The sequence below is a fragment of the Dipodomys merriami genome, unplaced genomic scaffold, assembly GCF_024711535.1.
Source record: "Dipodomys merriami isolate MVZ:Mamm:240054 unplaced genomic scaffold, mDipMer1.0.p SCAF_922, whole genome shotgun sequence".
NCBI lineage: Eukaryota > Metazoa > Chordata > Mammalia > Rodentia > Heteromyidae > Dipodomys > Dipodomys merriami.
In genome coordinates this window covers 192,366-207,424 of record NW_027206538.1, presented here as the reverse complement: position 1 = coordinate 207,424, position 15,059 = coordinate 192,366, and positions in this window count along the sequence as shown.

Sequence of the window (15,059 nt, the reverse complement as noted above, 5' to 3'; positions counted from 1 at the left end):
GGGACCTAGTATCACAGGATCAGGTGTGGTACAGATGCCAAGACCTGACTTCAAGCCCCATACTTGGCCAAAATAAAGGCCCTGGCTTGGAATTTGCACCATTTTTCTGGCAGGCCTGTGATTTGAACTCAGGGTCTGGGTAACTCTGTGGCACTGTGGGTGATGCAGAGGCTCACTGTCCTTGAAGACAAGAAATTCAGACCAGTTCCCAGGGCCTGAATTAAATCCCCAGCACTGGAAAAAATAATATTCATATATAATATCTATTTACATACATGGGTTTAGTGAGTTTGATATTTATTACCCTTATTTATTTAGTATTATTACACATATAATATTTCATTTATTACATCCTGTCACACAGGATATATTAGATATGGATTATACATCATACTGAGACCCAGGAGTTTTTTTCAGGAAAAAAATGTGTCAAAAGTGGTCTCTTCCCACATTAATAATTTTTGACCCTGCTGAGATTTCAACCCACAGCCTAGAATGCCCAATCCGTAAATAGGGTCACAGTCTTAGCACACCAGCCTCTGGCAAATTGAGCTGCCAGGAAGTTCTGAGGACCTGTGATGAAGCCACAGTAGTGCCCAATATATCTCTATATACATAGATAGATAGAAAGATAGATAGATAGATAGATAGATAGATAGATACATAGATAGATAGATAGATAGATAGATAGATAGATAGATAGATGTGTAGATTGCTGTATATATATGCATATATATACATGTACATATGTATATATATATATATATATATACTTAGAGAGGGAATGTGAGGATATCATTGAATTATATATATAGTTAACAATTATTAGTTATTAAGTTATGTCTCCATTTAATGAAGTATCATAGCTGAATACTTATAAAAATCAGTAATTAAAAATTAGTCAATATCCTTCCATTAGGGATACCATGGTGCTAGAATGGAAGATATAAATCCTATAACTTTTGTGTGGCATTCTAAAATACAATCATGAATTAACTGAAAATTTAATGATTACTTTTATAACATTCCATCAGTATTCACATAAATAGGAATGAGTTTGTCAGGATCTCCTTCAATTTGTGGGTGACAGTCTTGGCATTTGAACTCCAGGCCTGGATAGTTTACTTCGAATGCAAACTATTGGAATGACACTGTGAAGATTTCAGATTGTCACGATTTAAAAAAGAACAAGAAGAACAAAAGAAAGCCAGGTGTCAGTGGCTCCTGTCTGTAATCCTAGCTGCTCAGGGGCTGAGATGTAGAGAATGCCAATTTGAATTCAGCCAGGGCAGGAACTTCTGCGACAATATTATGTCTAAGAAATCACAGGAAAATATCCCCATGGGTTAGGGCTATGGCTCTAGGGCAGAGAGCTACCCTTGAGCGAAAGGAGATCAGGGATAGGGCTCATATTTCAACGTCGGACCTGCCAAAGAAAAAAAAGAAGGCAGTAACTCCATGTTTCTGTGTATGGATGGATGATGTATGGATGGTGAGCATTCATCATGTGGCCCATGCCCAGCCCCCAACCTGGGCAAGCTTGGACAAGCCCTACAGAATACTACGTCTGAGCTGGCAGCTTAAACAAAACATCCTTCTCTGCCACTTAGTAAATGAAGCCCTGAAACCTTCCCTGGTTTGGTCTATGCAATGAGTGCATTATGTTCTGGCTGAGATGTCCCATTGGGACATCTAGCAGTCACCACTGCCTCAAGAGAGACCACAGTTCCTAGGATGTAGGAGTTGTGAAAGGTTCTCGCTCCATATTCCCTATCCCTCTGTAGGATGTAAGCCTAGATCTCTGGGGCCTCGTGGCTATCATTCATTCATCATTTCTAATTGCCAAGTCTCAGGCTGGTCCCAAATCCTGGCAAAGATATGAAATGGCCAGCGATTTCTTTGTTGAAAAGGGTACTCAAATAAATCCCACCCTCATAGCTCCTGTGAGAAGTAAGCCTTAGCTGCGAATGTGGCTTAGTGGTAGAGTGCTTACCTAGCAAGCATGACACCCTGGGTTCGATTCCTTAGTACCACATCAACAGAAAAAGCCAAAAGTGGCACTGTTTCTTAAGTGATAGAATGTAGCCTTGAGCAAAAGCAGCTCAAGAACATGCCCACACTCTGAGTTCAAGCCCCAACACTGGCAAAAAAAAGTGATCTTCGTGAGACATACTCTTCTGGGACTCAGGAGGGCTGAGGTTATAGGTAAGAGGTAGAGGGCAGGTACTGGTGGCTCATCCCTGTAATCTTAGCTACTCAGGAGGCTGAGACCTGAGGATCATAATTGCAAGCCAGTGCAGGCAGGAAAGTCTATATGAGACTCTTTTCTCCAATTAAGCACCCAAAAGGCCAGGGCTGTGGTTCAAGTAGTAGAATGCTAGCGTTGTGCATAAAAATTCAGGGATACCATCCAGGCCTTGAATTCAAACCCCAGAACTCGCACACACACACACACACACACACACACACACACACACACACACACACACACACACACACACACGCACGCACGCACGCACGCACGCACGCACGCACGCACGCACACACACACACACACACACACACACCAATATAGAGCATTTGCCAGTCAGCCTGCACAATTCCATCTCTAGCAACTCAGTATAATTAATAGAGGGAGAAGGGAAGGAAAGACCTGCTCCAGGAGGTGATATAACCAGTGCCAACATTCCACAGGAGTACCAAGATGTGGATAAACGACAGAGAGCATCTGGCATAAGTTACGGCATGAGCAAAGGTCCTGAGGTGTGGCGTAGAGCAGGTTGTATGAGTGGAATGAAGGTTGGGAGGCTTCAGAAAAGTCTGGCAGATCCTTCAAGGCTGGGTCAAGGTTTGTACTTGAGTCACAGGTAGGCCAGAGCGTGGGATCCCAGTAAGGGGCTCAGGGGGGCAAGATTAGCTTGGCTTTTTACCATGGACCCCAGCCATTTCCTGTGGCTGGAAGCCTATTTTTCACAGCTCCTGAATTTCAGGCTTCATTTGCATTGAGGAGTCAGGGAAAACACAGGGAAAACTCTTGCTTATGAAAATCTTCTAACCCAATGCCACCAGTGGCTCAACCCCTGTAAAACCTAGCTACTCAGGAGACTGAGATCAGAGATCGTGGGTCAAAGCCAGCTCAGGGGAGGAAAGTTAATGAGACTCTTCTTGCCAATGAGCTACCAAAAGCCAGAAATAGAGCTGTGGCTTAAGTGGTAGAGTGCCAGCTTGAGGGAAAAAGTTAAGAGACCGAAGCCCAGACCCTGAGTTCAAGCCCCGCTACTGGCACAGAAAAAATAAAGAAAACATTTCAGGAGCTACCAGTCCACTGTGGAGAAAGGCCATTATTAGTTGGGCACAGTTGGCTCATTCCTGTCATCCTAGCTACTCAAGGCTGAGACCTGAGAATCAATCAAGATTCAAAGCTAGCCTGGGCAGACTTTTATCTCCAATGAATCATCAAAGAACTGGGAAGCAGAACTACTGTAGTTCAAGTGGTACAGCACCAACTTTGTGCAAACAAGCTAAAAGATAGCATCTATGTCTATGCTCTGAGTTCAAGTCCCAGTAAACACACACACACACACACACACACACACACACACACACACACACACACACACACTAACATCCTTAGCTAGTGCCAGTGGCTCATACCAGCAATCTTAGCTACTCAAGAGGCTGAAATCTTAGGAATGGCAGCTTGAAGCCAGCCCAGGCAAGAAAGACATGAAACTCTTATCTCCACTAAACTAGTAAAAAAGATGAAAGGTGAGCTGTGGTTCAAATGGTAAAAAGTTAGCTTTCAGAAAGGAAGCTCAGGGACAGTACCTAGGCCCTGAGTTCCAGATCTAAGATTTTTTTAAGACATCCTTTGCCACTCCCACAGGCCATAAATCCAGATTTTGCTCATCCTAAATCTCACTTCCCCTCTTGCCACTTCCACAGTACTCCCACAAGTGGCCGGTGTGTGGCCAACACTGGGTTAAGAAGTGAATGTACAAAAGGGGGGACATAGCCAGGTCAAGACTAATGCCCCAGAACATTGAGGTACTGGCAATTCCAGTCTCTTATCCCCCAGTTCCCTGGCCCTGGAATCTAAAATCTGTGCCTCTGTATTCTGGGCATCCAGAATTGTCTAGAAGGGCCTGAGAGGCCCAGCTGGGGCCGGAAGATAGACCTTCCTATGATAAAGTACGTTTACATTTCCTAGACATTGATCAATATTTTCAAGCCACATTGGCCTCAATTCCCATGTAGTCCTGGAGCCTCCTTGCTTCGGTGGTCTTCAGTCAGCTGTCAAGCTCGAGTTGCCCAGAGCCACCAGCAACCCCCAATTCCCCACTCCACTGCAAGCCTGCGGAGAGGGATGTGCAGTCAGAGGTGCAGCTGAGGTAAAGGACAGGATATCACATGACTGAGGCCTTCCCTCAGAGGCAGTGGAGATCTTCTGCCAGCTGGCACTGCTGTCTCAGAATTCACTGGAGTCAGCCAAATACTTGGACAGTCAGAATTGTGCCCCAGAGAAAATGTGGAACACAGGCCTCTGGCAATTTAGGACTCATTGTAGACCCTGATAGGGGACTAAAGGCAAGGTCGGTGTGGAGGAGGGGCACCATCTGAGGTCAGAAAGATACAGACGGGCAGCCAGGAAGGGGACAGAGAAAGACGAGGAAACGTTACACACACACACACACACACACACACACACACACACACACACACACACACACACACACACACACACACACGGACATTCAAAGTCCTCAGCAGTTCTTGAGAACCATGAACTCTCTCCATTAGGATCATATCTGATTCGTGAGAAGATGGCACTATCATACTCAGACCAACTGTAGACACAAAATTAAGCTTCTCACATATCTGGAATATCTCATAACCCAGCATGGAATTTCTTACCGTACACACTGCTATTTGGAAAACTAAGGCCACCTCTTTGTTTATTGTTGGTCATGGGATTTGAACTCTGGGCCAGAGCACTGTCCCTCAGCTCTTCAGCTGAAGATGAGCACCCTCCCACTTGAGCCACAGAGCTACTTCCTGTTTTCTGGTGGTTCATTGGATATCAAGTATCACAGACTTTTCTGCCCAAGCTGTCTTGGAACCATGGTCTTCACATCTCAACCTTCTGAGTAGCTAGGATGACAGTTGTGAGCCACTGGCAGCAGCCGGCTTCAGCCAACTTCAAATACCCAGAGGAAAACCAATTCGTTAGGCCACAAACTTCTTGCAACCCTTGACTTCAGACTTTGATACCCAGCATCCAAATCCATCCTTCAATGGAGAGAATGCAGACACAACAACCCCACCCCAGCACCCATTCCCTCACTCCCTGCCTGACACAGGCCTCATCCTCTTGAGTTCTTGGTAAGGTACCACCCATCCTACTGTGCCTTCACACGGGGGCAAACTTGGGGAGTTCTTAGGAATGTCTGTACAGTGAGGCCAGCACCTGGTCTCTCAAACACAGCACCCACACACAGCTCCACATCTCTGCCGGCAAAAATGTTTTACTTTTCAGTTGTGGGGCTTGAACTCTGTGCCTGGGTGCTGTCCCTGAGCTCTTCAGCTCAAGGTGAGCACTCTACTACTTGAGGCACAGCACCACTTCCAGTTTTCTGGTGGTTTTTTGGAGATAAGATTCTCAGGGTCTTTCCTGCCCAGGCTGGCTTTGAAGCATGATCCTCAGATCTCAGCTCCTGAGTACCTAGGATGACAACCATGAGCTACTGAAATCTTCCATAAAGGAGCCATGAAACTGTGAAGGAGAAAACAAAAGTTGTTACTGCGCTCGTACTTAGTATTGATGAAACAACAACAACAACAAATGTACACAGAGAGAGAGAAATAAAATGCTTTTGCTGTTTTTAGACATGGTGACTTAAATATATTTTCATTGCTCTCATCTTTGTGCTCTCTCAACACACACACACACACACACACACACACACACACACACACACACACACACACACACACACACACACATCCAGAATGGTGACAGAAGACACTTCCATGCAGCACCTGCAATTTGCCAACTGATCACTCACCTGAGCACAGTCAGGCTGTACAAGGAGAAAGATTCTCTCTCTCTCTCTCTCTCTCTCATACACACACACACACACACACACACACACACACACACACACACACACACACACACACACACAGAATCAGAGTAGTGTCTCTCGTAAGTTTGTTTGTTCCTCATCTGGGACAATGTACCAGCTGGAGAACGCAGGTTCCAATTCCCCATTCCCTTGTCAGAACCAAGATCTCCCACCCAAGGGCAGCACCACTCTAATGACACAGCACCACCCCCACCTTCCCCTTCTCCAGGGCGAGACACTTTCCCTTTGGAACATCCAGCCTTAACTCCCCATTCACCAAAACCCTAAGACAGGACGCTGGGTGAAAAAATCCCCAGACAGGTGGCTCCTCAGAGCCAGGACTGAAAACAAGCAGGGGGTCATGCGGTACCCAGGGGGTGTCTGTCCCGGGGTGGGGGTGGTGTTGAGGAAATAGATGGGGTTCTAAAGTCTACATACATGGACAGACACCCTACTTTCAGCTTAGATGCTTCTGATTGGCTGGGTGTTATCTTGGGGAGGACAAAGAGACCAGATGGACCGGGAGCACCAGCAGATGCTGGCAGAGCTGGGAAATGTGATCACCCTGTGAGTACTGTTGACAGGTGGGGTGGGGGGGAACAGGCCACGTGTATGTGTGTCAGATGGAGTGTGTTACTCCCAGATATTCACCTTCCATCTGACCCCCAGTGCCCTCACCTCCCTAGTGGGCTTTTCTGGGACCCTCCTTAGGTGAGAAGGTGACTGAGAACAGAGGACAAGGACTCACACAGCAAGGGGGCCCTATCTTCTGCATCCAATACCGCCCACCCCCAGAAAAAAGGAAAAAACCCAAGAAGTCAGGTGTGGAGTTGCTCCCCACCTCAGAATAAAGCCACCAGGTTCCCATCTTGGAGAGGAAGGGTGAACATGTGGGGCTGTGTGGTTCCCACTGCTCCAGGCCAGGGGCTCGGTGATGCGCCCTTCTAAACCAACCCTGCATCTCCCCATCTCCTGGGACACTGACACTAGGGATGGGAGTAGGATCCCTGGGTCCACACCCACTCCCCAATCTCCCACTCCTGGGGCGCATTTGTGGCAGAGCCAGGCCTGGCACCTAGTGCTGGTGAGGCAAGGTAGGGATGCCAGAAGGGAGGCAGGAGTCTTGGGTCTGAGTTGGGGGCAAGGGGGGTTGGGAGAGGTCACGAGGTGTGGGCCCACAGGATGTCCACTCATGTGTGCATCTGGGAGAAGCTGTAGGCTGCTGTTCTAGGTGCAGAGGGCAACAATGGCAGCATCATGGCAGATGCTCGGGCCCAGAGTAAAGGACTGGGGGAGGGGGGCAGGACGTGGTCAGGGCCACAATCTGGGCTGGGGCACACCATCGCTGGATGACTCCGAGAAGCACTGCGGGTCCGAGCAAGCAGCGACATGTTTGAAATGTGATGTCGCAGAGAGAGCAGGAGAGGGGCCAGGACAGGGGCAAGCGGGTGGCATGGCTAAGCGTGCCCCAGCCCCAGCTGAACTCCTGGCACAGGGACCTTGGACTCAGCGCCTACTTGGCCTCTGAGCCTCCCTGGGCCTGTGGGAGGGATGTGCCTGCTGTGCTGGATTTGTGCTCTGTGCTCCTGAGCCAGACCTGTGCTCCTACAGCAGCAGAGGCCAGCCATTGACGCAGCCTCCCCTGGTGCATGTGGCTGCTCATCTCTCTGCTCTCTCTCTCTGCCACCACTTCTCTCGAGTGCTTCCCTGCCCCTACAGGGCAAACATGTCAGCCCCTGGCTGCAGCAGCTATGTTCCTCCTCTGCCATGTCATGTCCTCCTCTTGGTCATGCCCCTCCCTCATCTGCAATGTCCCCCAACTCTTAGCCTTGTGCTGCCCTGTCTGCCATAAGGTTACCAGGCCATGGCAGAAGCAGCCTCACCTCATCTCAGGGCTTACTCCAACCCTAACAGCTGCCCAGGGTGATTGAATCTCTCCTCAGTCCAACCTCTGGGGGAGAATCTTCTCCATCCACCCAACACACCAAACAGGTGCACGATGACCTCCGTGTTTGTGTGTGTGTGTGTGTGAGAGAGAGAGATTGTCAGGGATAACTACCTCTCAAGGACTCAGAACATAGCAACCTTTGGGATGACAGCACACAGCACACTTTAAAAAAATAGCAAAAAGAACCCTGTGTAATGGACTCAGCACAATGTGGCTTTTTAAAGACACACCACATAGCAACCTTTGGAATCCTCATGTTAATCTAATGACCAATAAGATTAGACATGCCATTTTGACGTCACTACACTTAAATATCATAGTGTTATGACATCATGTCATAATGGCATTATAGACATATTGTGAATGCCTATTCTGTGATTTCATTCTATTTCAAGGGAGCAATATTGGTGGATATCAGAAATCCATTGTGAACTCAAAGCCACTGTGACATGAAAATTCCCTTTGTGACATCACAGTGCCATTGTGATATCATTAACCTGTTGTGACATAACAAACCTGTTCTGTCCATTGTGACCTCACTATCAATGTGACATCACAAAGCCATTGTGATATCACATAGCGGTTGTTACATTACAATCACCTTGAGACCTCCCAAACCCATTATGACATCTTTAGCACTTTTGAAAAAAACACATGGCCTTTGTGACATCACAGTCCCTTTGTGTATCCATATCTTCGTTGTGAAATGTCAATTGAGATCAGATATGCCATTTTAATATCACAGAGCATTTATAATATAATCATCAGTGGAAAGCACATTGTCATTATGACAACATCAGCTCATTGTGACATCACAAATTTGTAATGACATCTTACCACTATTACATGATATTGTCATTGTGACATCATATATACATTATAAATGCCTATTATGTGATTTCATTATATTTCACATGTTGCATGTGGTTGCATATCAAAAACATATTTTGACTTCATTTCCATTGTGACATCACAATCCCTTTGTGACATATCATTGCCATTGTGATATCTCTAAACAACTGTGACAACTCAAACATGTCCTGTCCTCATAATTTTTATGACATGTTGCTACTGTGTAATGTTAGGTCCATTGAGAGCTCAACCTCTTTTCTAACATTATTTCAGGTATGATTTTTATGACATGTTGCCACTGTGTAATGTTAGGTCCATTGAGAGCTAAACCTCTTTTCTAACATTATTTCAGTTATGACATGAAATATTAGAAATATACTGTGACATCGTGAATATTGTGACATCACACTGCTAGACATCACACTGTCACATTGTCACATCACAAATCTGTTCTTGTTGTCACATCACAAATCTGTTCTGACTTCATCACATTTGTGCCAACAAATACCTTTGAAATCCTCACAATACCATTCTAAACTCATATACTCATTGTGAGTTAATGACAATTGAGGTCTAGAATGATATTGTCACATCACCAATCTACTGCGACATCACAAAATTATTTTGAGCTCATCACTATTATGGCATCAACAACTAATTGTGACATAACAACACGCTTATAACATTATAATTTAACATCATATTGCAATTGTGTTATTACTGTACCATCATGCTTTCACAAACCTATTATGACCTCCTCACATCTTAGAAAATTCATGGCCTTTGGGACATCAAACTCTTTCTGTGAACTTGTATCATTGTGAACTTGTAGCAATTGAAATTTGAAATAAGATGTGATATTACAAACTAGTTTTGACATCACTAACACATTTTTATATCATTAATGAAGTACCCGATTTTCGGATACCCCCTCTTAGACCACCAGAGACCACGATCAATGCAAACAGCAAAGAGTCGTTTATTGCAAGCTCGTGCTTGGTCTTCTGTGCACTCAGTAACTGGTGATGCTAAGAGGTCCCGAGCACAAAATTAGCACAGCTTTTATACTATCAAACAAGTTTACAAGTTCAGAGGGTTTCCACACAAGCAAGTTTAGGGGTTTTCCACACAAGCAAGTTCACTAGTTCAGGGGGTTTAAGTCCGCCTTGACTGTACTTCCCTTTTTCTGATGGAACACCTTGGCAACTCTTCTGTTCCTTAAGGGTGCGCAGGGTTGGGGGCAACCTGCGGTTTTCCTGAGAGCTATTTTTTTCTTTGGCAGCACAGCTCTATTTGGGGGTTACTCTGAGGGCAGCACAGCTCAGGATGTTACTATGAGGGCAGCACAGCTCAGGGGGCTTGATCTTAAAATGAGTTACTTTAGCTCTTCAATTAACACTTTACAACCAAAACCTGTTAGGAACTTTGGCACTTTTGATAAAAAATCATGGCCTTTGTGTCATCAGAGTTCATTTGTGTATGTCTTGACATCATTCTCTTATCTGCACTATAATCTAATGGCAATTAAGATCTGACATGACATTGTGACATCACAAACCCTTTGTGGCATCATCATCAGTGTGAAATCAGACTGTCACTATGATACCATCAGGTCATTGTGACATCACCAAATTACAGTGACATCATAGCATTATGACATCGCATTGCCATTTTGCTGTCATAGGGGCTGGGAAGGTAGCTCAGTGGTAGAGCACTTGCCTTGCATGCATGAGCCCCTGGGTTCGATTCCTCAGCACCACATAAGCAAAAAGTAAAAAGTCAGAAGTGGCACTGTGGCTCAAGTGGTAGAGTGCTAGCTTTGAGCTGAAGGGCTGAGGACAGTGCCCAGGCCAAGAGTTCAGGCCCCATGACCGGACCCCTCCCCCCAAAAAAAAGAAAGCTGTCACAGACACATTGTGATTGTATATCCTGTGATTCCATTCTATTTCAAATGTGGCATATCACTTGCTATCAGAAACACATTGTGTCCTCATAATCATTGTAACATTATAAACCCTGTGTGACGTCATAACCAGTGTGACATCACATTGTTGTCATGACATTTTTAGCTTATGGTGACATCACAAAATGACAATGACATTATAGCATTTGCCATTATGTCATTGTGATAACATAGACAAATTATGAATGCCTAATCTGTGATTTCATTGTATTTGAAACGTGGCATGTGGGTTGATATCAGAGACTCATTTTGATATCATTACCATTGTCACATCAAAATCACTTTGTGACATCAATTTGGCAATGTGACATCACAATGGCAATGTGATGCTAATAAGGCATCGTGATATCACAATGGTCACAAAGTCACAATGGGTTTCAGATATCAACTAACATTCCACATTAGTAGTAGAATCAAATAACATAATAGGCGAACACAAAGTGTCTATGACATCAGAATGACAATGTGATGTTACAATGCTATGATGGCATTGTAGTTTTACATGTCAAAATGAGCTGATGGTGTAATGGCAACATGATGTCACAAAGGATTTGTCAGAAAGGATTTGTTATGTTTCAACGGTATGTCTGATGTCAGTTGTAATTAGTTTCCCATGAGGATATGAATACAAAAAAGTTCTGTGATGTTACAGAGGTCATGTGTGTTTCAAAGGTGGTAAGAGGTCATAATAGGTTTGGGATGGCACAATGTGATCCATAATGTCAAAATGGAAATGAGATGTCCCATTGGGTTTTTAATGTCACAGTGGTGATGAGGTCACAATGGTTTTATGATGTCACAGTTTGTAATTTCAGAATGATATATCTAATTTCAATTACTCATAATTCAATATGAGGATACCAGGTGATAGAAGAAGCTTCAGAGTATGAGGGCATACAATGTGAAACCCAATGGAACAGTGATTTCACAATGACAATGTGATGTCTCAACATCATGTTATAGTAATGTTTTGATGTCACTATTGGTGATGCCATACTGATGAGGAGGTTGCAATAGATTTGAGATGTCCCAAGGGGTTGGTGATGTCACAATGGCATGTGGGATCTCAATTGTCATTAACTCATCATGAGTATATGAGTTTGGGCAGGGATTCTGATGTTACCAAAGTATATGTAGTCAAAAAGGTGAAGAACAAACAGGTCTAAGATGTCACAAAGTTAACACAATGGTTATGATGTCCAGCGGTGTGATATCATGATGTTACACTGGATTTTAGATATCTCATGTCATATCTGAAATATGAGGTCGAACACAGATTTTAAACTCACAAAAGGCCAAATATATCACAATGGCATGTCATAAAAGTTATGAGGACAGGAGAGGTATTTGATGTCACAGTGGGTTAGTGATGTAACAAAGGCAATGTGCTGTGACAAAGATATTTTGATGTGACAAAGGTTATGAGTTCACAATGGTTTCCTGATATCAAACCACATGGCACATTTGAAATAGAAATCCAAGAATAGGAATTCACAACATTACCTTGCTCATGTAACTCTAATCCGTCTGTACACTATACTTACAATAAAAAAATGCACAGAAGAAAAAAAAAGAAAAACATTGTATGGTGTCATTGAGATTTGGTGATGTAACAATGAGATGATGGTGTCATGATGACATCTTCTTCAGAGAAGTTTGTCTTTAAGTCATTATCTCACTTATTTATTGGGCAATTGTTTCTTTGAGCATTTGTTGTTGGGGGATTTAATTTTTTGAGTTCCAAGAATATTTTAGATATGAGACGCTAGTCCATTGTATGGCTAGTGAAGATCTCCTCCCAAACCGTGGGCTTTCTATTGATCTTGCTAGCTATGTCCTTTGCCATGCAGAAGCACTGCAACTTCATGCAATGACATTTGTCCAAACTTTCTTTGATTTGTTGTATTTCCGGGTCTCTATTAAGAAAATTTCAGCCTGCGCCAAGGAGACCTATGGTTTCTCCGATTCCATCCTGTACTGTTTTCCAAATGTCTGCTTTGACCCCGAGGCCTTTGATTCATTTGGAGTTGATTCTGGTGCAGGGTGATATATAAGGATCTAGCTTTAGTTTTCTACAAGTAGTTAATCAATTTTGCCAGCACCATTTACTGAAGAGGCTGTCTTTCTTCCATTCTATTTTTTTTTAGCTCCCTTATCAAAGATTAGATGGGTATAGGTCTGTAGGCTCATTTCTGGGTTTTCAATTCTGGGTTTTCAATTCTATTCCATTGGTCCTGAGTTCTGTTGTTGTGTCAGTACCAAACTGTTTTGATTACTATGGCTTTATAGTAGAGTATGAAATTTGGTATTGATATTCCTCCAGCAGTGTTCATTCCGTTGAGGAGCGTTTTTGCTATTCGGGGTCTTTTATTGTTCCATATGAATTTTTGGATTGCCTCTTCTATTTCCTTGAAGAATGAGGTTGGAATTTTGATATGTATCTCGTTGAATTTGTAGATATCCTTGGGAAGTATTGCCATTTTCATGATGTTGATCTTTCCATTCCAGGAGCATGGGATGTTTTCCCATTTTCTAAGTTCTGTTTTGATTTCCTTTTTCCAGTTTTTTAAAATTTTCATCATAGAGGTCCTTCGCTCCTTTGGTTAAGTTAATTCCTAGCTATTTTATTTTTTGTGGGGCTATTACAAATGGAGTTGCTTTTCTAATTTCAGCCACAGTTTTCTCATTGTTGGCATACAGAAAAGCCATTGATTTTGGGGGGTTAATTTTATACCCTGGTACTTTGCCAAAGTTTTGAATCAGCTTGAGTAATTTGGGAGTGGAGTCCATGGGATTCTTTAAATACATGATCATGTCATCTGCAAAGAAGGAGAGTTATATTTCTTCTTTCCTTATTTGTATCCCCTTTATGTCAGCATATTGCAGCATTATTTATCATAACTAGGATCTGGAACCAACCCATATGTCCCTCAGTAGATGAATGGATCAAGAAAATATGGTACATTTTACACAATGGAATTCTATTCCTTCATCAGAAAGAATGTCATGGCCCCATTTGTTAGGAAATGGAAAAACTTGGAAAAAAATATATTAAGTGAAGTAAGCCAAGCCCAAAAAAACATAGTCCCATGATTTCCCTTATTTGCAATATCAAGTATATGTATGAGACAAGCCAAAAAGGTCAGATAAGGTGATGTTAGGAAAATGAACCCTAAGATATGTATTTTAAATATTATTTTTCTTTCATGCATTTGTTTCTAATGCAATTATAAGACTATTCTTTGTTGCTTTGTATGTCCCTCCCCCACAGTATAACCCCTGCTTTCACTGTATTTGATGTCGGTATAATTTGTGGAGGGGAAGGGGAAAAACAAGTCGTTTAAATAAGGATACAGGTGGACCTGTTGCAACAATGAGAAATACAAGTTGTCATGTCGAAAACGAACTTTACAACTTGTGGTGCGAGTGTTGGGTGGGGGGAAGGGAGGATGAAGGAATGGGAAGGGTAAACAAAGGAGGAGGCTACAATGCATGATAAGAAATGTTCTCACTATCTTTCCCATGTAATTATAACCCCTCTGTACACTATTTTCACAATAAAAAAACCCACTCCCTAAGACCAAAGAGCAACACTCTCTATTGTTAATCTAAAGATAGCCTGGGTTCCCTTCACCTAAGGGAGGAAGGTTAATTATTGTTTGAAGAGGCTGAGAAAAGCCTGATCCTTTTGTAACTCTGAGAAATGTTTCAGGTTACCCCTCATTGGTGGCTGTGTCTGGAATGAATGAAGTGGTTTTGCAGTTCACTTATTTGTTGAGTCTGTAAATTCTGCCTCCTAATACTGTAGGCCTAGGTCTCTTCACATAGTCTGGCTTTTGAAACTGTTTTTTGCCTTCAAATACTGTTACACTGGAGTTCTTCCTGCTAACTGGGCTAGGGCTTAGAAGCTGAGAACTTCATGTGAACCCAGGATTGGTCAATGATGTTTCTTGCCTGCTTTTATAACTCAAGAACTCTAAGAACATTTATAGTGCAAGTCACTTCCCATTACCAAGGGAAATACAGGAAGCTCTTGAATATCTGACCTGTTAGCAATAGAAGTCAGAGTGACATAGACATTTCAGCTCTGGCTGGCTTCATCCTGTGATCTTCAGACTTCAGCCTCCTGAGCTAAGGTGATGGGCATGAATACTGGTGCTCTGCTAGGTTC